We start from the raw sequence: 19,802 nt of genomic DNA, 5'->3' as shown, positions 1-19,802 counted from the left end.
TTCCATCTTTAGATCTATGATCCTATGAATATACGCCATTACATAAGGTTTTGAGATTTGAACAGTACTTTCCTCATAGCGATCCTCTGAAGTAACTACAATAAATATTATTAATCCCATTTTACAGATGTAGAAATAAAGAAGTTAAGTGATTTGCCCTAAGATATATAACTAGCAAGTGTTGGAGCCATGTACAAACCAGGTTTTTTCCTGATTTCAAGTCCACCATTTATCACATCCTACATTGTCTTGCTGCTTCTGCTCACTAGCTATGTGCCATGGGGCAAGTCATTTGCCTGACTCAGTCTCCTCATCTGCAAAATGAGGGAAAATAATATTTGCTTACCAACCTCACAGGACTGTTGGGTGGAGAAAGCTTTGTGAACCTCCCATTCTAACATGTGTGAGCTACCAGATGGAGGCTTAATGATACATTGTCACATCTTAAAGTTTTTTTAATTAATTAATAGACTATAAAATTTAATTTTCTAATTAATTTTCTTAATTAAATATGAACACTCAAAACAAAAGTCAACATTTTATGTTAGAATCATTTCAACTGATTCCATGTGGTTTATGAAGCTCATTTTTCCTTTAGGAAGTTTTGTTTCCTATTAATGGTTTTATAAATATCCTTTTTTGTCTAATATTAACTCATGATTTCTAACTAAAACTGGAAGTGCATTTACAGATGTCCTATTGTTCTCATGTTTATGGGAACATGGGGAAATTTCTCTCTTTTTATTTGCTTGTTCCTTTGAAGCACTAAGCCCTAAATCAGTAGTTTCTTCTTAAAACACAAGTTTCAAATAGCTTATTTTGACATCTGTGATGCTGCGTTTTTTAATATCAGCTAAAATGCAGTTGTTTCACAGACTAAAATGTACCATTTTTCATTTTAAACTTTACAAACTCATTGCCTAGATGCCACTTAAAGACGCATGTAATCCTCTCAAGCCACAACTTTTTAAATCTGGCAGAATGTATCATGGAAGGTGGATATGTCCTATGAAAAAAAAAGTCATTGAGATAATGAGACTTTTTTAAAAAGCCAGTTGTGAAGGATCCTAAGTGGGTGAGAGGTGCAGGGAGAGAGAATGAATATAAAAAGATTTTACAAAGAATATGAGAACAAATGCTTTTTATCTCCTCTTGGGAAAATACATTTTAGTTAGCATTAATAACTGTAACTTGTCATGGCATTACTCCAGCTATAAATGTCAGCAGTTCAATAAATAACTTTATGCTAGAAGTTTATAGGCCAATGATGTGGGCTAAAACTTGAAAAAGGAATAACCTTGAGATGAGATTTTTCAAAACAAAAGTCAGTCCATTGAACTCAAAAGGTGAAAGGAGAGATGGGTGAGGAACAACGGATATAGAATATTGCATATACGCCAGACACCACTAAAATGTTTGCTAGTTTTACAGAATTGCTTTCTAAAAAAGTTTTCTCTTTATTGTCTGGTCAAGAGATATAATCTCAAATGGTGATATAAAATTTTTTTAAAAGGCAGACAAAATGTTTTTTCTGTATCATTTTTATGACAATGGTGCTGCATTTTTGTTTTAATCAGATCTAATAATTTAAGACATCTTTTTTATGAGCTTGCATAATTCAATGCTCTTTTTTCCCCCAGATCATACAATAAAACTGGTGGTGAGATGCAGACAAGAGAAAAGTGAAATGTATAGCTGGGATCTGTTAGGAGAACATTCCATATGGCTAACTAATGACGTGTTGAATATACCAAGGGCAAACATCTAGAAAAGGAGTTCCCAGGGATTATCATACAAAAAGTGTTACTAGGATAATCTCTCATTCATCATGCGATGTCTCTACTCAAAAATCTCCCTATTGTCTCCCGGGTAAAAGATCAAAATCTATTTCTAGCATTTGAAGATCTCCACAATTCTTTTTCATCATACCTTTCCAGCCTTCTTGGAAGACAGACCACAACTTTGAACCCAAGAGCTTTGGGAATAGGAATGTCCTCAATGCCACTGGACCTGCCTTTGATTTATCCCTGCTAAGTTTTTTACCTCATCAGTGAGGTGAAAACCTTGTGGAGAAGGAGATCACCTTCCTTATCATCACCAACAACAACTACCTACCAATTGCCGCTAAAAGGTAGAGGAGCATAAAAGCTGTAAGTGTGGCATCTCCACCCCCCCCAGACCACCAAAGTGACTTCTAGCCCTCCCAGTCATCATCTGTGGAGAGGGGCCCAGTCATGCCCACCAATTGTCAACCAACTGCCATCCATATAGCAGGCAAGTCAGCCTAGCTGAAGTAGTGGGGCACTCTTGAGAGAGAGACAGCTTGGAGCATGAGCCAGCCAAATCAAACCCCTCCCCCACTACCTTGACCACAATCTCCTGTCAAATGAGAGATGGCCCAGTACTTTAATCCCAGGAGCCTTTGGGAAAGTAATGTTGCTGGACTAATGCCTGCAGCCATCCTGGGAAGCAACCCCTGTGGAGATGTTGTCTGGAAACTGCTCCTTCCTGCAGGTACTACAGTCACATTTATGAAAAGAAAATTCTTGCCACCCAAGTCATTGCCACTGCCTAATGGTTCAACATCAGAAACTGATGGGATTTTATCAGTGCAAATGACATTTACAAAGAGGCCTTGCCATTTGATTTGTGACTTCACCTGAAGAGGCGTAGGACCTTTTTCATGCGACTTGCAGCTACAATCTTCCCAATGCCTCATTTTCCCCATCAGAATGGGAGCATGGTTTGTCTTTTCTGTTTGCATCCTCAAGGCTTAGCACAGTTCTCTGCATGTAGTAAATGCTCAAGAAATGCTTCATTCGTTCATTCTCTGTGCCTCTTGGCTTCTTTGACTTCCTTGAAGTCTCAGCTAAAAATCTCACCTTCTGCAGGTAGCCCTTCCTAGTCCTTAACACTGGCACCTTCCCTCTGAGATTATGTTCAATTTATCCTGTATATATCTTGTTTGTACATAGTCGTGTGCATTTTGTCTCTAGCTCATTAGACCGTTAGCTCCTTGAGAGCAGGAGCTATTTTATTTTGCCTTTATTTCTTTCTTTTTAAATTAATTTTTAGTTTTCAACATTCACTTTTATAAGATTTTACATTCTGGATTTCCCCCTTTCCTCTCCTCCTCCCTCCCCCAGATGGCACGCAATCTGATATAGGCTGTACATGTACAATCATATTAAATATATTTCCACATTAGTCATGTTACGAAAGAAGAATCAGAACAAAGGGGGAAAAGCAAGATTAGAAGAGAAGCAGAAAGCTGGGAAACAATGTTTGCCTTTCTTTCTAACCCCAGTACTTCGCACAGTGTTTGGCACATAGTACGCACCTAATAAATACTTCTTGACTCACTCAGTTTTGGAGATGACATTTCAGAAAGGACATTGATACTATGAAGGCCATCCAGAGGTGGGAGGATAGTTAGGAGATCCAAGATTATGCCAATATGAAGATTAACAGATGCAGTTGTCTGTCTTCAGCCTAGAGAAGAGGAGACTTGGGAAAAACACCAAAACTGCATTCAAGTACTTAGAGGAACGTCATCTGGACGTAGAATTAGATTTGTTCCACTTGGTCCAAGAGGGCAAATCTAGAAACAATGAGTAGAAACTACAGAGGAGAATTGGGTTTGATACAAGTAGAAAAACTTTCAAAGACTTAGAGCTATATAAAAGTGCAATGGGCTGCCTGGGTAGGGAGTGGGCCTTCCTTCTCCAGAAGTCTTCAAAGTAAAGCTTGAGAACCAATAGTTGGGGATGTTCAGATATGAGTTGGATTATAATATCCCTTCAATTCAATTTAACAATAATTTATTCGATACCTACTATGAAGGCACTGTAAATAAAAAGACAAAAATGAAAAGCAGTCCCTACCCTCAGGGAGCTTGCTTTCTACTTATATTCTTCCAACTGTGAGGTTATTAAATTCTAACTATTATGAAATTTGGCCTCTGGTACTAGCTGTGTGACCCTGGGCAAGTCACTTAACCCCGTCTGCCTCAGTTTCCTCATCTGTCAAGTGAGCTAAAGAAAGAAATGGTAAACCAGTTCAGTATCTTTGTCAAGATACTTTGTCAAGACCCCAAATAGGGTCACATAGAGTTGACAGGAATGAAACAACTGAACAACAACCAAACCATTAGAATCTTACCAAAAAGTAGAGGATGAAACTATTGAAGGATTTCTTCAAATCTGGATTAGCCCATGACCCTGGCCTACTTTCTCCACTTCTACCACAGTGGCTTTCTCAAGCCAACAATATCTTCACTCCTATAATCTCTTCCTCTGATTGGTGAGTTCTTCCCCAAAATTTTTAATTTAGGAAGGACCAAATCTGTGCTAGTAATTATCCCATCCACTTAAAAGTAATTACCTTTGTTAGATAAGAACACCTGTTGATTGAATCAATCAACCAGGAAGCCTAGGGTGAATGAGATCTGAAATTTATATAAAAGAAAGGAGCTTCTGTTTTTTTTTTTTTTGAACCACAGAAAGATTATGAGTGTTGAAAATGGAGAGGTTGGTGCAAGTGTGGGGTCAGGAAACTCTGAGTAAGGTAAACTAAACTGTAGCACTGAAGTGAGATTTCCCTTCTCCTACCTTCTTACTCTACCCAAACAGCCAATAAATATTTTTTTAAAAAAGAGGAAAAGAAATCATCAAAATTGATCAACACATTAAAAAAAAACACACTTGATTATTATATACAATGTTCCAACACCCTTGGAAAGGAGTAGGGATAGGTGTCTTCTCTTGTCTTTTCTTTGAGACCAAGCTTTTTTTTCTTCATAATTTCACATTTAGTTTCCACTGGCTTGTGATTCTTTCTCGTTGACATTGTTGTAGTCACTATCTTGTTTTCCTATCTCTACTTACTTCACATTGCATCAGTTCATGTAAGTCTTTCCTCATTCTCTATATTTGGTCATTAATTAAGATTTTTCAAGCATCTAGTTTATGCCAGGCACTATGCTAAGTGCTAGAGATACAAAAAGAGGCAAAAATATTACAGTCTTGTATTACAATTTGTTTAGCCATTCCCCAATCAAAGGACATCTATTTTGTTGTCATTTCTTTACTACCACAAAAAAAAAACTGCTGCTATAAAGATTTAGGTATATATGGGACTTTGTTTTTGTTGACGACCTCCTTGGGATATATGACCAATAGTGGCATCTCTAGGTCAACAGGTATGGACATTTTAGCTACTTTATTTACACAATTTCAAATAGCTCTACCAACTATACATTGTGTGTCTACCTTTCCCCAACCTCCTCAACTTTAACTATTAAATTCTTCTATCAAATCTCTGACAATTTGCTGGGTGTGAGATGAAACCTCAATAGTGTTTTGATTTTCATTTTTCTTAATTTTTAGTGATTTGGAGCATTCTTTCACGTGATTAATAGTTTGTAATTGGTCTTTTGAGAAGTTTTTTCATAACCTTTGGCTAACCATTACTCTTCTATAATTTTTTTTTAGGCAATTGGGGTTAAGTGACTTGCCTAGGGTCACACAGCTAGTAAGTGTCAAGTGTTTGGTCTGAGGCCGGATTTGAACTCAGGTCCACCTGACTTCAGGGCCAGTGCTCTATCCACTGTGCCACCTAGCTGCCCCCTATAATATTCTTATGTATTAGTCTGTCCATTTGTTCTTTGGCATTTACTAAGATACTGACTGTTCATTATCATAGCATTTAAGATATGAGATTCTGAAAGTGACTCAACTGCAAATTTAAATGGAATTTGAACAAGATAGAGTATGTCCATTTCAACAGGAATTGTAAAAGATCCAGAGTAAAGCAGGTAAGGTCATATAGGACAGTCAAATTTTATAGCCTCTAAAATGTGCACGAAATTTTCACTGACATTGCTTGGAGTTGGTCACAATTATCTAAGAATAGAATTTGTTCCTGTCTATAATTAACTTTTGCAGGAGGTTCTTTTGTTAAGAATGTGTGATTTGTAGTCCTGCTTAAGACCACCTTTGCATTTGATGTATGATGATAAGAGTAAGAAAGATGATGCAATTACAAGAAAGGGCAGTGGGTTGTAGAGTTCAGAAGAAAGATGAGATTAGTATTAATTGAATTGAGCAGTATATTTTCGGGTCAGGAAGAGATGGTGCACATAGGAGATGCCTTGTTTTTGGAGGGAGCTGTGTTTTGTTTCCAAAAGAAAACATTTTTAAAGCACTTATTAGCTACCTACATCCCCTGGGAGCTTAAATTCATGCCTTCAATCCGTCCCGTATTTCCCCAACCCCCTTCTCTTCCTAAGTCTGTTAAAGTCAGCAAGGCTTTCTTATCTGGATGTTGCTTTTGCAAAAGACTACAATTTTCATGAAGGTTTTATGACAGATATTTGCAATTTGTGGCATACACAGTCCAGAAGACCAGGCAGGCAACTTGCCTCGTCTTTGCTCTCTATCTTGGGAGGTGTGATCCCAGGAAAATCATAACCCTGTTTGCCTCAGTTCTTCAATTTGTAAAATGAACTAGGGAAGGAAATGGCAAACCACTTTAGTATCTTTGCCAAGAAAACTCCAAATGGGGTGACGAAGAGTTGGACATGATCGAAAAATGACACAACAGCAAAATCAGGGAGGTGCCATTCTTAGCCTTTTTTCTCCCCACCATCGTCTTCAAAACCTCTTCAATCACCTTGCCTTCCAGTGCTTCCTTCCCTTCCCCCTCGAGTTCTGAACCACAATCAAATAATCTTGCTTTTCTTCCTATGTTGCAGCTTTCTATTAAGATGATGTAAACTCCTGGAGGTCAGGGGCTGCTTTTCTGTGTCTGTATCCTCCAAGCTTAGCGCAGAGTTAGCACTTAGTAAATGCTCATCCATTCATTCAAAACAGGGTAAGTTCTTTCTCTGACACATACTAGCTCTGTGGTCAAGGACAAATCATTTAAACTTGCTGCGTTCCTGGCAACTCTTTAAGACGCTCAGTTGCCTCCACTTTTCAAAATACCTCATTGGAATTTCCTTGCACTAATGAAATCACAAGTGAGGATCCAAATTTTAAAAAATCTTCACTATAACTCGAAAACCTGGGTTATCTGGGTTACATGTCACACATGTATACATACATACATGTATATATGGTTAACTTCCCATCTGAAATTTTTAAAAACTTAAATCCGTGTCCCCAAAACAGCACACCGAAATTTTTTAAATTCAAAGTGTTCAAACCGACTTGTAGTTGAAGAGGAGAGAAAATAATTCTGAATGGCTTCGTATGGTTTTCATCAATCAGAAACCTCCCTGATTCTTTTGTCCAAAATGCCAAAACCCAGTCTTCCATGAGTAATGGTTTGAAGAAGTAGTTACTGAGAAGGCAATGTGGTATAGTAGACAGCATACAGGGTTTAGAGTCAAGAAGATTTGGGTTATTTTTCCAATATACAACAATAAAGATAATTTAAATTCGTAAGATAGCAGCATTTGCCTTAGAAAAATAAGCCAATCTCATCAGTGCCAGTAACCTCAACAAATAAAACAGCATAAAACCAATAGTATGTCCTATGAGCATGGGCATTAATCGCATGGAAGTCCTCCTAAGAAAAGGAACATGTTTACCTTAGTTATCTGAATATTGTATCCATCCAGGAGATAACTTTTGTATGAGAAAAATATTTAAGGTGGCACCTACAACTCTATGTAAACTTGGCTACAAATAAGCATGATTGGAAACTCAAAATTAAGTCAAAATAACAATAGACATATAGATCAAAATGCAGGACATCCAGTTCTTTCAAATGGAAATGAGAGGAAAAAGTTCTCAACCTAGCTTACAAAAGCCTTCGAGGCCACAGGTGATATTGCATCTCAAGCATTACCTAAAACTAGATCAGAGATAAAACACCCTGTGCCTCCACGGAGGCTTCGGGTTCAAAAGTCCATAGTCCATTTCATAAGCTTCCTTAGTCTCTGACCCCTATCACTCACAGTCACAGCTCTAGTAATTGCATTTCTTAGAGAAATCCCAGGTCAGGAGCCCTTTCTGGATCCTCTCCGTTTCCTAGCAAGGCTGTTCCTCGGGGTCTTATGTGCAGGGAGGAGGAGCTTCCTTCAATGAAAATATACCGCATCATCTTCTTCTGTCTCAGGACCCGCTAAAAAGGCCAATGGCTCGCTTTCCAGGCTATCAGCTTCTCGGCAAGCACACCTTTATAGACTCATAAAATATGAGAGCTGGAAGGAACCAGCAGGGATTCTTCAGCTGCAGTCTGAGAACTTATTGCACAAACACACACGCATGTATGTAGGCGCACACACATGTATATATCATGCATACACATACGTAGATTGTGTATATACACGCAGCGATTTCAATAAAAAATTAAATATTGTTGGTTTCCTTTGTGATCCGGTGGATCTTATTTTAGGTGTTTAAACATGCTATTGTCCAAGGAGTCTCTAACACACAAAGTTAAAAGTCCTGGAACTAGATCAACTCCTGCCATACCCCTGGTTCTTACAGATAGGAAAGCTGAGGCCCAAAGAGGAAAAGGGTCATACAGGTATTTATGTAGCAGAGCCTGTATTCCAGACATCCTAGAGTAACTCTCCCTTCTCGAAAACTACGTGTGTTAGGCTGTTTGCATAAATGGAATCTAATCCAGAGTTATTGGAAGAGGAGAACTTGGTATCTCCTTCCGCTCTCCTTCCCCGCCCCCACCCCTGCCTGGGCCGGGCTGGATACAGAAAGAGACTGAAATCGACCAGAGGCTGACGCTGAAAGAAGCTGAAATCTACAAGCGCAGCCCCGGAGCGCGGGGCTCGGAGCTCAGCGGGCATGCTCATTGGCCAGGACCCGCTCGAGGGGGCGGGTCTGTGCCGTTGGCCCCGGCATCATGAGCGGTTCCCACGGAGCCGGGCACGCCCACTCCCTCGTCTGGGAACAAATGAAAAAGGAAAACAGCTTGGAAAGTCCCCCGTGGCGCGGTGATGCAAGTGCGTGTAAGGAGACGTGAGGACGCACGCATGCGAAAGAGAAAGCGTGAGTTCCTTGTTTCTTTTCCTTCCTTTCCCCCAATCCAGACTCTTGTTTCTTCCTTCCCAGTTTTCCGGGGCCCCAGGTTTGGGGGCAGGCTGGATGCCCCCCGTGGCCAGGAAGTGCGGGTGTTGGGTGGGAGCTGGGGTTCGCCAGTTAGCACGGGTTTCCCCCCCCGGCGAGTTTGAGATGTGGGGAGACCCAATTCTGCTGTCATTCCCTGAAGAATTAGCACAGGAAAAAGTGGGGACCCTTTGTGTGGAATTTTAAACATTTCCAAATAATAAACGATGCCTCCAAAAGAAGAAAGAATTAACCGAAGGAAGCTTTCTAGACTGGTGGAGTCAGCTCGCCTTAGAAGTGACGTTGAAACCACTTTTTTTTACAACACACAGTTTTCAGTTTGCCAAAGTACTCTCGAATTCAGAAAAGTAACTTAAGTATTCACTTCTATGACGGAGGATTCACAGGCAGTGAGAGGTTGTGGAAAGAGGACTTAACTTGGAGTCAGTCTCCCTTGATATTGGCTCTGCAGTCAGGATCTGGGTTCTGATCCTGTCTCTGATGCTTAATTAACCTCCCTGGGTCTCTTTCCTCGTTTGTAAAATGGAGTTGAACTGGATGGCCTTTGAGGTCCCTTCCAGCTCTAGACATATGAGCTTATGATGGGGATTCAGAATTGGGCCACTGATCTATATTAGTTCAGTTACTTATCCACTGAGTCTCCTGTAAGTCTGTTTAAGACTTATCTACCAAATTAGATAGATGGGTTGGACCTGTAGGTGTAGGAACTCTTCCCTGATAAAATCACAAATCTCTTGTCAATACTTGTGTGAGCAAGCCTCATTATCTAGAGTGGTGAAGTTTTCTTTCCAGCCATCTAAAATTTCGTTTAATTATTAACTTAAAATATTCGAACCAGTTTGAAAGGAAAACTTAAAAAAAAAAAAAGAGGAGCATAGGCTTCCATGATTGTACCTCCTAAATCCAAATGGTATACAGAGCCTAATTCAGCTTTTTCTTGATGAACCAATGTCAGTATGTTGAAACTCCCACGAATATTTTGTGCTGTGATACTGTGAAACCCTCTGGGGCCCTTAACTTGCAAGGATAGGCCTCTTTGTCTCTATACTCATTGACCAACATTCTAGAGGTATTTAGGGCCTTTTTTTTTTTTAACATCTTTGACAGTTGTCACTTCTCACTGATGTTAATGTCTTCTGATTTGCCCCTTCTCTTCTGTGACTTGGGAGTAGAAACAGCCCCTGAGTGCAGCTTCTTTTAAGTTTACAAAATGCTTTACATGCATGTATTTGTTGCATATATCATACAGGAGGTCCCAAAAGTTGCAGAGAAGCTTTAAGCTTTAAAAGTTTAAAATTCAATAAGACTTTTTGGGATTCCACAGATATTAGCATTGCCATTTAATGATGAGGAAACTGAGGTTTGAAGAATATAAGTGACTTGGGTTAAATGCCTTGAAAATGCATCATGGTTCAGGGAGGCAGAAGACATGGATTTGAATCTTGGTTTTACTTTCTACTCCTTTTCTGCCTGTGTGACATTAACTGCTTTGGGTCTTATTTTCTTCATCTAAAATGAGAGGGATGGAGTATGTGACCTCCTGAGGTCACTGCCAATCCTATATCCCTAATCCTATGATCTAATAGCTAGTAGTTATTGGAAGAAGGATTAGAGTCCAAATCTCTCGATTCCACGTCTAGGACCCTTTCCACTCCATTAGCTCACAACTGGAAAGCAATCTTGTTGACATCTGTGCTCAAAGCTTGAGTGACTTCTTAAAGAAATTTGTTGCATTGCTTTTAGCTGCTTAGAGGCCTTTTTTGTTTCTGGGTTCTCGCCTGTCACAAATATTGCTGGATAAATGACCTCCTGATGAAATTGAGCATGATCATACTTTTCAGCATTATTACTGACCAATTTTTAAAAATTGGTGCGTTTTGTATATGTGTCACCTTTGCTTCCAAATTGAGGCTTCACCTCTCCCCACCTTCTCCACCTATCCAGATGTTTCTTGTAACATAGCTTGAAAAAAAGTGCAGAAAAATCAATCAACACATCAATTGTGTCTGATATTATATGCAGTGTTCACTGTCCATATTCCCTCATCTTCGACGAAGAGAGCGAAATGCATTTTTCTTTTCTTTATTTAAAATAAATTTTTATTGGTAATTTTTTTCTTGTGATGGATGAAGGGTGAAATGACTGAGGAAACAAAGGTTCAAGTTTCTGAGCTTATCGATTTATTAAGCAATGAATGCCAATTGCCCAACAAATTGGGACCAGTTGGTTTTCTCAGCTTTGGCACTGGACCTTGAATACAGGAGGAGACAGACTTTTATATATTAAAAACAATCAAATAAAACTAATTAGAAGACAATCAGAATATGATGTTAGGTAATCTAATTTCTAATTGGAGGAAAAGATTAAGGGCTTTCTAAGTTGGAAGGGGGAGAGCAAACAGTTACAATTCCCTGAAATCAGAAAAAGAGGTATCCCACTAAATGGGCAAGGGAACACGAACAATAATTGCTTGATCAGTATGGGGCCAATTTTCAGATAAGACATATAGGTTGCTTGAGATAAACGATTGTGAGAAAAATTCCTTGCATCAATCAAACTTGGGTATGACTGGGTTTCTGGTTAGCATAACTTAGGTCTTGAGTTAAGGGTCTCTAAGCAGCAGGTAGAGGTAGTCCAACTTCTCAGTCACGAAGGGCCAGGTTCAAACAATACACTTAGGTTTTCTCCTAATTCCCACAATTGAATTTTTTTTTTCACAAGACAGAAGATGGGCTAGACCTGTAATTGAATAGAAAGGGAATTGAGCTAGCCCCAGAATTGAGTCACAAAATTGAGTCAGTGTGGTTCACTCAATTTCCACAATTAACACTTCTGGCCTAACCCCTTCAATTCCCTCCTTATATCATCTACATTTCCTGTAAAATGAAGACTAGAAAGGAAAAAAAAACCTAACAGTTCAGCCCAACTAATACATAAAAAAATCTAATGTATGCAGTTTCACGCACATAGTACCCCTTAGCAAAGAAGGTAATGAAGTGACTTCTTATGCTTCTCCTCCAAACTTGGTCTTTACAATCTTACAGTATTCAGTTTACATCAATGGTGTCAAACTCAAATGGACTATACATAAGGATCCCTGCAGGCAGCATATTGACTCAGAAAACCACGTGTTAACATTATCTAAGTTCTCTTGTATTTTTATTTATTAAGTATTTCCCAGTTACGTTTTAAATCTGATTAGGGTTACATATGTTTAATACCTCTGGTTTAGATTGTCTAATTCTTTCCATTTGCAGTATTGTAAATTTATATTGTTTTCCTGCTCCTGATTACTTTACTCTGTACCACTTATAGTCTTCATGTGTTTTTCTGACTCCTTCATAGTCATCATTTCTTGCCAGTCATATTCCATTATGATTATATACGATTTGAACTACCATTGTTAGGGATAGCCAATGATGCCGGTGACCTAATGAAAGAGGATTTTTTTTTCTCCCAAAAGGTATCAGTGCCTTTCTGCTTTTGTATCTGCTTTTATAGCTTTTGTAACCTCTATAGGTGTGTAACTGATCACAAGTAGGAATGATTGGAGACTTGGCATCATCTCACACATAGTACCATATTAAATACTACAACATTGCTAATGGAAATCATGAATGAGAGGGTTTGCTTTGAGTATCACTTAGAGCTTTGTGGCCTTAAATTTCAGTTACAATAGTTATCTCCTGGTTATTGCATTCTAAAATGAACACCTTCCCATCATATAGTTTATTTTTCAAAAATATATAATATGGCACTGAAAAGAATGTTTGTTACCTCCTCTACTATAATCCTTTCATTTCCTTCTCCCATAGCCCTTGTTTAAAATAAGGAGCTTGCCATGATTTTAGAAACAGATGCAAGGTCAGAGTTTTACTCCCTGTGGGTGAGACATTCTTTCATAAAGAAAGTCCACCTTGAAAGGTAAAAATCTGTGTCTGAGAGTTAAATGCCATCTCCATTCCAGTCACCAGGGTAACAGAGTTGACCCTCACGTATTGTTTTGGGAAGTGGATGGGAATCCAAGGTCAGGGAACTTGGTGTTTTGAATACCAAATGGAGAAGTGACAGGTTGAGAATTGGTATCTTAACTCACAGATGATCAAGGGAGCCTCGCTAAAATTTTGTCTGAAGTTGGTGTGAGCGATTTGATCGGTGTCAGAAGCTGCTATTGCTCTAAGTTCTTATTTTTCGGTATGGATGCTAAATAACAGCTTGCAGCCTGTTTCATGTTTCACCAGCAAAAGGAGAATTCTATGCAAATTTATGAGCTCTAATCTAAATTGTTTCCCGTTTTTGTGAGTTGTGACAGCTGTATCATTCTTAAAAGCTATTTAGTATTGCAACTGGCTTCTACTTAGCATTACAAATGACTCAGGAATAATAATAATTAAAAAAAACACGGAATAGAGGGAAATACAGTACTTGTATATACTGGTTCCAAGTTTTTTTGTTGTGTGAAAACAGCTGGTTTGTATTCATGTTTTATGGTGTTTTAAAATAGTTGACTTTTAATTAATAAGCATTTAGCACTTTGTGCTATCATAGAGGAAAATACTTTGAAATGCCTGTTATTATTAATATTATTTTGAGGCAGAATGGTGTCCTGGATAGAGGGCTGACCTTGGGGTCAGGAAGACATTTGTTCAGGTTTGCCTCTGTACGTTAACTGAGTGGCCATGGGCTGATAAATCACTTAGCCTCTCAGTGACACTTTAAAGTGTAGGTGAGTTGTTCACCTGCCTATGTAGAGGGAGTTTCCACACCAGAGCTCCCTAGACCCATGAAATCAAGGTCCAAACTCCTCCCATTCCCAGATTGCTATTATTGTTGCTGTTGTTATAGTCGACTTACTTTTCCATACTGGGGAGAGTCACTAGGGGATCTCTCAAGTAGCCCTTCATTCTGCCAGTTTCATTGTACTCTATTGTAGTAGAGCTATTTAAAGTCCTATGGATGATTTCGATAGTATCCAGAACCTAGTACAGATTTAATTGATCATATGTTTGAGAAACTACCATGTTATTGGTAATGAGCAATTGGATGAAGACAAGAGTCTTAATCTATACAGTGGGGACATTTTTCAACTTGTATGACTCCTGGAGGTCAGTAACAAAGTTTTGGTGTTTTGTATAATATATAATGTTACATATACATACTATATTTGATATATTTCAACTTTTCAAGAAACTTACACTTAGCTCCTACAATATGTATTTGAAGGAGATGTAAGGGTAAAGTTAGGTGCCACCTATGATCATGAGGCAGCTAATTGGTAGGGCAGATAGTGTCTGACTTGCAGTCAGGAAGACCTGAATTTGAATCCTGACCTAGACATTTTACCACACAAGTCACTTAGCCTCAGTTTTTTTATCTGTCCAATGAGGATTAATACTGGCACCTACCTCACAGGGTTGTAATGAGGATCACATGAGAGAATTGTGAAGTGCTTTGCAAGACCTTTATGAGCTGTTTTAAATGTGCATGAAGTCTGTAAGGTCATAAGATGGATTTCCATCAGCCATGTAAGAGAAGTCTTCTGGCTTTATTTTGGGTGCTACCATGGAAGGCCACAGATGATGACTTGCTTGTGTTCTTTTAGCAGTGATTATAGCACAGTGTCTAAGGGTTCTCCTTTATTGTGTCATGGAGCACTTCAACAGTCTGGGCTAGCCTGTGGAAGTCTTCTCAGAAGACTTTTAAAATGCAAAAATTACAAAAGAAATGAATTATATTGAATTATATTTATCAAAATATATTTAAGGAAAAAAATTCACAGGTCCCAGATTAAGGACCTCTGATCTAGAGAGTTATAAGTACATAGAAATATCAGCAATTATGAATGACTCACAGTAAGTTTTATGACATCACCTTCTGAAGATCTGTGCTGGTTGTACTCAAATCATGGGACTTTCTCTCTCTCTCTCTCTCTCTCTCTCTCTCTCTCTCTCTCTCTCTCTCTCTCTCTCTCTCTCTCTCTCTCTCTCTCTCTCTCTCTCTCTCTCTCCCCCTCTCTCTCTCTCCCCCTCCCTCCCTCCGTCTCTCCCCCTCTCTCTCCCCCTCTCTCCCTCTCTCTCCTTCCTCCCCCCCTCCCACACCCTACTGTCTCAGGCAGCCATGTGAAACATCATCATCATCATGATTTGGCAAATAATCTAAACTTGAAATTTAGGAGACATCATTGTGTACTCTAGTGATTCAGTAGTTTTCCCACATTTGCCATGATGTATTGCTCCTATGAAAAAACACTGCCTGTCCCCATCTTGCTGTGTGTGAAAGCTTACCAGGAGATGACAGCTTTAGTTTTCTTACTTGGAGATGTGTTTTTATTTCTGATACAGTTTACCAAGGCCTTTTCTGAAATATTTGCTGGGGGAGGATCCCAGAATTTTACAGTTTTATCTTGTGGTTATTGATTAATCAAACCACTTTGGTAAAAATTATTATCTTTAATGAAGCTTGGTAGTCAACATCAGTTCTTTCCATCCTGAGAGAAAGTGCTGGGGTTTTGGACCATGTGTATGCTTGTTTTCCTTCACTGTTAGAGGTAAGTGTGTTGTTCAGTCATTGTCCCATCTGACTCTTCATGACCCCACGGACGGCCCACAGCACACCAGCACTGTCCGTAGCGTTTTCTTGGCAGATGTACTGGAGGGGTTTGCCATTTCCTTCTCCAGTGGATTAAGGCAAACAGAGCTTAAGTGACTTGCCCAGGATCATATAGCTAGTGATTGCATTTGATTTGGATTTTCCTGACTTCAGGCCCAACACTCTATCTACAGAGCTACCTGGCTGTGTCAGTGGTAAGTGTACCATGATACAATTCGTAGAGTTTGGTTTCTGTGTTCTTCTCTGGCTCTCCCTGGCCCTCTGTGCCCATCCCTGAGCTTCTCAATTCTGAGCTCATCATTAAAGAAATGTGATGGTACATGTCCCACCAGATCATCTGGTAGTGGTAAATCTGTTTTTTAGGAAGTGATGCCTTGCTTCTCCCTACTCTTGACTGGGCCTCCCAGATTGACTTATAAGCCCTGGCTCTGTGAACCTGGATGAGACACAGGGCATTGTTGGGGTTTTCTAGTGCTGAGCTTTCATCTGTATGTTGGGAATAATGATATCATTTATCTCACGGGGTGATGGTGAGGATCAAATGATACCACATATATAAAGTACTTTGCAAACCCGAAAGTGCCAGTATAAGTGCTGTCCATTATTGTTATGATAGAAAAATTCGTCCATCAGTGAAGAGTACCTGCTCTAGAAATTTGAGATACATTGGAGGCTCGGCCACTTTTTGTTCCTTGCTTTTGTGGAAAGCCTAGAGATGATGAGGCTGTGAAGAATCTAGGACACTGGATCATGTGATCTCTCGAGGATTGTTTATAAAACTGACCCAATGATCCTCGAAGCATTATCAATGACCTCTTCCAACAGAAGACTTTTTAGACACTTGGATATTTACATGAGCAACTTAGAGGGTTGGAGGATATGTGTGGTGGAAAGCAGTGGACCGGGTGTATGTATTGATGAGCTAGAGAAGGTCCAAAGTTGGTCTGTGAGTCCATAGGATCTGTTGAAAGATCTGTGAGCCTTAACCTGGGGACTGCCCACTGACAAGTGGGCTGCTCTTCTTTGCTTGAAGACCTCCAGTGAAAGGCAGAACTACTACCTCCCAAACTAGTCCATCCCATTTTGGGATAGACATCTTTGGGAAGTTTTTCTGGAAACTTAGCATAAATTTGCCTTTTTACAATTCTTCCCCTTTCTTCCCTATTTTTTCCCTTTGGAGCCAAATGGAGTAAATCTTAACCTCTCCTTTGTATGTCATTACTTAAAATATTTGAAGAGGGCTATTAACCCTTATCCCCAGACCTTCAGTCTTCTCTTCTTCAGGCTAAATATTCCTCATTCCTTTCCTACAACTTCCTATTGGCATGGACCAGACCCTTGACAATTTTTATTGCCCTTCTCTGGACAAAATCTATCAACAAGCATTTATTAGGCTTCTGATCACTGCATGAGGCACTGTGGATACAAAGGCCAAAAAAAGGAATCAGTCCCTTATCTCAAGGACCTGACATTCCTTTAGGGAAGACACCATATGTACATTGAATGTCAAAATAGGGTTAGGGACTTATTAAGTGTTAACTGGTATTAAGTAACTTGCCCAGGGATGTAGGAGGAGAACCAGGAGAGAATAGTGCCATGAAAACCTGGAGAAGACAGAATATGTATCCGTGAGGAGGTCAAAGGAATAGTCAGCTTATCAATATCTGTGGGACCCAGAATAGAACATGGTTCTCTAGGTATGACCTGACCAGGGTTCTTTGTTGTAATTTTGTGAGTTTAGGGTATACCTACTAAGGAAATGTCATCCATAAACACAAATTAGCAGCTCTTCTGTAATATGTAGTCTTACAGACTTTTCTTAGGGTCACAGAGGGTTGCGTCTGAGGGGGGGTGTGTGTGTGTGTGTATGTATGTGTATGTGTATGTATATATATATATATGTATGTATGTATGTATGTATGTATGTATGTATGTATATATGTATGTATGTTATGCTTGGACCTAACTCTTCTTATCTTTCTGTCTCTTCCAACATTCTCTCCATTATGACAGGTTCCCTGTCCACATAATCTTCCTGCCGTGGACTTCCTTGGAAGCCTCTCAGTGTACCCTAAAATTAATTTAGGGTTTTTTTTTAAGTTTTGTTTTGTAGGAGGAGAGAGGAGAATCTACCTGATAATAACAACAATAACAATAATAGCATTTCTATAGCACTTAAAGCAAATATTAAGATCGAATGGATCCTCAGAACAACTCTGGGTAGTAGATGCTATTGCTATCCCGGTTTCACAGATGAGGAAACTGAGGCAGCAGAGGTTAAAGGACTTGTCTAAGGTCACAAACCAAGTAAATGTCTAAAGTAGAATTTGAGCTCGGTCTTCTTGACTTCAGGTCCAGCCCTCTGTCCACTGTACCATCTACTAGACTTCTACTGTTGTCTCATCTTCAACTTCGGTTCCATTCAGCGCAAATTTATTTAGCCCCTGCTATGTGTCAGGCACTGTGAAACGTGCTTTGCAATTATTATTACAATTCATTTATTTCAATTATTATATCATTCAATTCCAATTATTACAACTAACCCTGGGAGATAGGTGCTCTTATTATCCCCATATTACAGATGAGGAAACTGAGGCAGACTTGCTTAGGGTCAGAAAGCTAATAAAGTATCTGAGGCTTGAGAGAGCAATGTAGCCTTCTAAACACCCCAGATCTTCAGACAGACAGCTATGTCTAACCAGTTTTCTCCCAACTTGTATCTGTGAAGTGGGGTTTTTTCAGACACAAGTGTAAGACTTCGTAGTTTAGCCTGTTTTTGTTTGGTCATGTCTGACTCTTTGTGACCCCATTGGGGTTTTGTTGGCAAAGCTACTGGAGTGGTTTGTCACTTTGTTCTCCAGCTCATTTGGCAGATGAGCTCAGGAAACTGAGGCAAAAAGAGTGAAGTAATTAATTAGCCCAGGGTCACACGGCTATAAGTATCTGAGACCAGATTTGAACTTGGGAAGATGAGGCTTCCTGACTCTATCCAGTACGCCACCTAGCCGCTCCTTAGGGCTGTTGCATTTCATCTTTTTAGGTTCTAGCCCAGCAAGAGCTTTTGGGATCTTGGCTATGTGTACAATCTCTCCCAGCTTTATGTCATTTTCAGATTGCATAAGCATGCCCACTTTTGCCTTTAAATCATTGACACAAGTGATAAACTGTGTCATGGCCAATTACAAGTTTGGTCAATTACAAGTTGAAATAGAGCCATTCAGGACTGACTACTCTTTTAGTCTGGCTGCTCAGGCAATTTTGTCTCATTCTGTTTTCATCTAGCCTACATCTCTGACATGTTGTATCCAATGCTTTGCTTACAACTAGGTAAACTCCATCTATGCATGGTGCTCCTCACATAAGGACACAGTTCCTTCCGCCACCCTTTGCCTGTTATGTTTCTTTTGAATAAATCAGTCATTCAGAGCTGAATTCTAGTCAAGGGTCTCCTCTCCCATAAGGTCACATTGACCTCCTGGCATCTTGTTGTTTAGGTTTTGTGCATTATATATAGTCCTTGGAGGCCATGTCTTTCTCCTTGGATCTCTGTCTCTTGCCAATTTTCGGCATCTCCGCACTCGTTCTTCCTATACTGTGGCTACTCTTGCCGGATCTGGCTCGGTGGATAGACAGAGGCAGTTTTTCTCCTTCCCTTCTCTCCCTGTCCTTTTCACTTGACGAACTCTCCATTTGTTATCCAAGGCGTATTTCTTTCTCCCCCATTCCCTACCCGATTTGGGCTGGTCATCATGGGGACATTCAACACAACCACCAGGAGGAATTTCACTTGCTTTAATAATGCCTTAAGAACTATTGTCCAGGGGATAATGTGAATGGTGGAGCCGCACATTTTCATTGACTTTGGGGAAAGGATGCAAGGAAGTTGGGTACAGGATACATCTGTAAATCAGCATGAAGCCCATGATCTAGGGATGTTGCCCTTACAGTTCCCTGCGTGGCTTCAGCGTTAAGGGCCGAGAGCCTCGAGAGCTGTCACTCTGAAAGCTTTAACGAGCACTCATTGCGCTAAAAGCCATGTCCTATGAGCAGCAGAGCCAGCTTGCAGTTGATACAGGAAATCATCAGTGGTGATGGACA

General features: G+C 39.7%; 1 protein-coding gene across 3 annotated transcripts in view; it reads left to right on the top strand.

Moving 5' to 3' along the window:
- Positions 1-8,891: 8,891 nt before the first annotated feature.
- The window catches only part of RHBDD1 (rhomboid domain containing 1), a 168,649-nt gene continuing 157,738 nt past the window's right edge, over positions 8,892-19,802 (top strand). For 2 of the 3 annotated variants that reach the window (XM_020975490.2, XM_078147512.1), the window contains exon 1: positions 8,892-9,017. The gene's annotated coding sequence lies outside the window, so the exon portion shown is untranslated. The remainder of the gene's footprint in view (positions 9,018-19,802) is intronic. The other variant, XM_020975491.2, reaches the window with a different exon arrangement.

This window comes from Phascolarctos cinereus, unplaced genomic scaffold, assembly GCF_003287225.1.
Source record: "Phascolarctos cinereus isolate Bilbo 61053 unplaced genomic scaffold, phaCin_HiC Scaffold_7;HRSCAF=346, whole genome shotgun sequence".
NCBI lineage: Eukaryota > Metazoa > Chordata > Mammalia > Diprotodontia > Phascolarctidae > Phascolarctos > Phascolarctos cinereus.
Note: the sequence above shows the minus strand (reverse complement) of the source record. Positions and strands in the feature narration are given on the sequence as shown.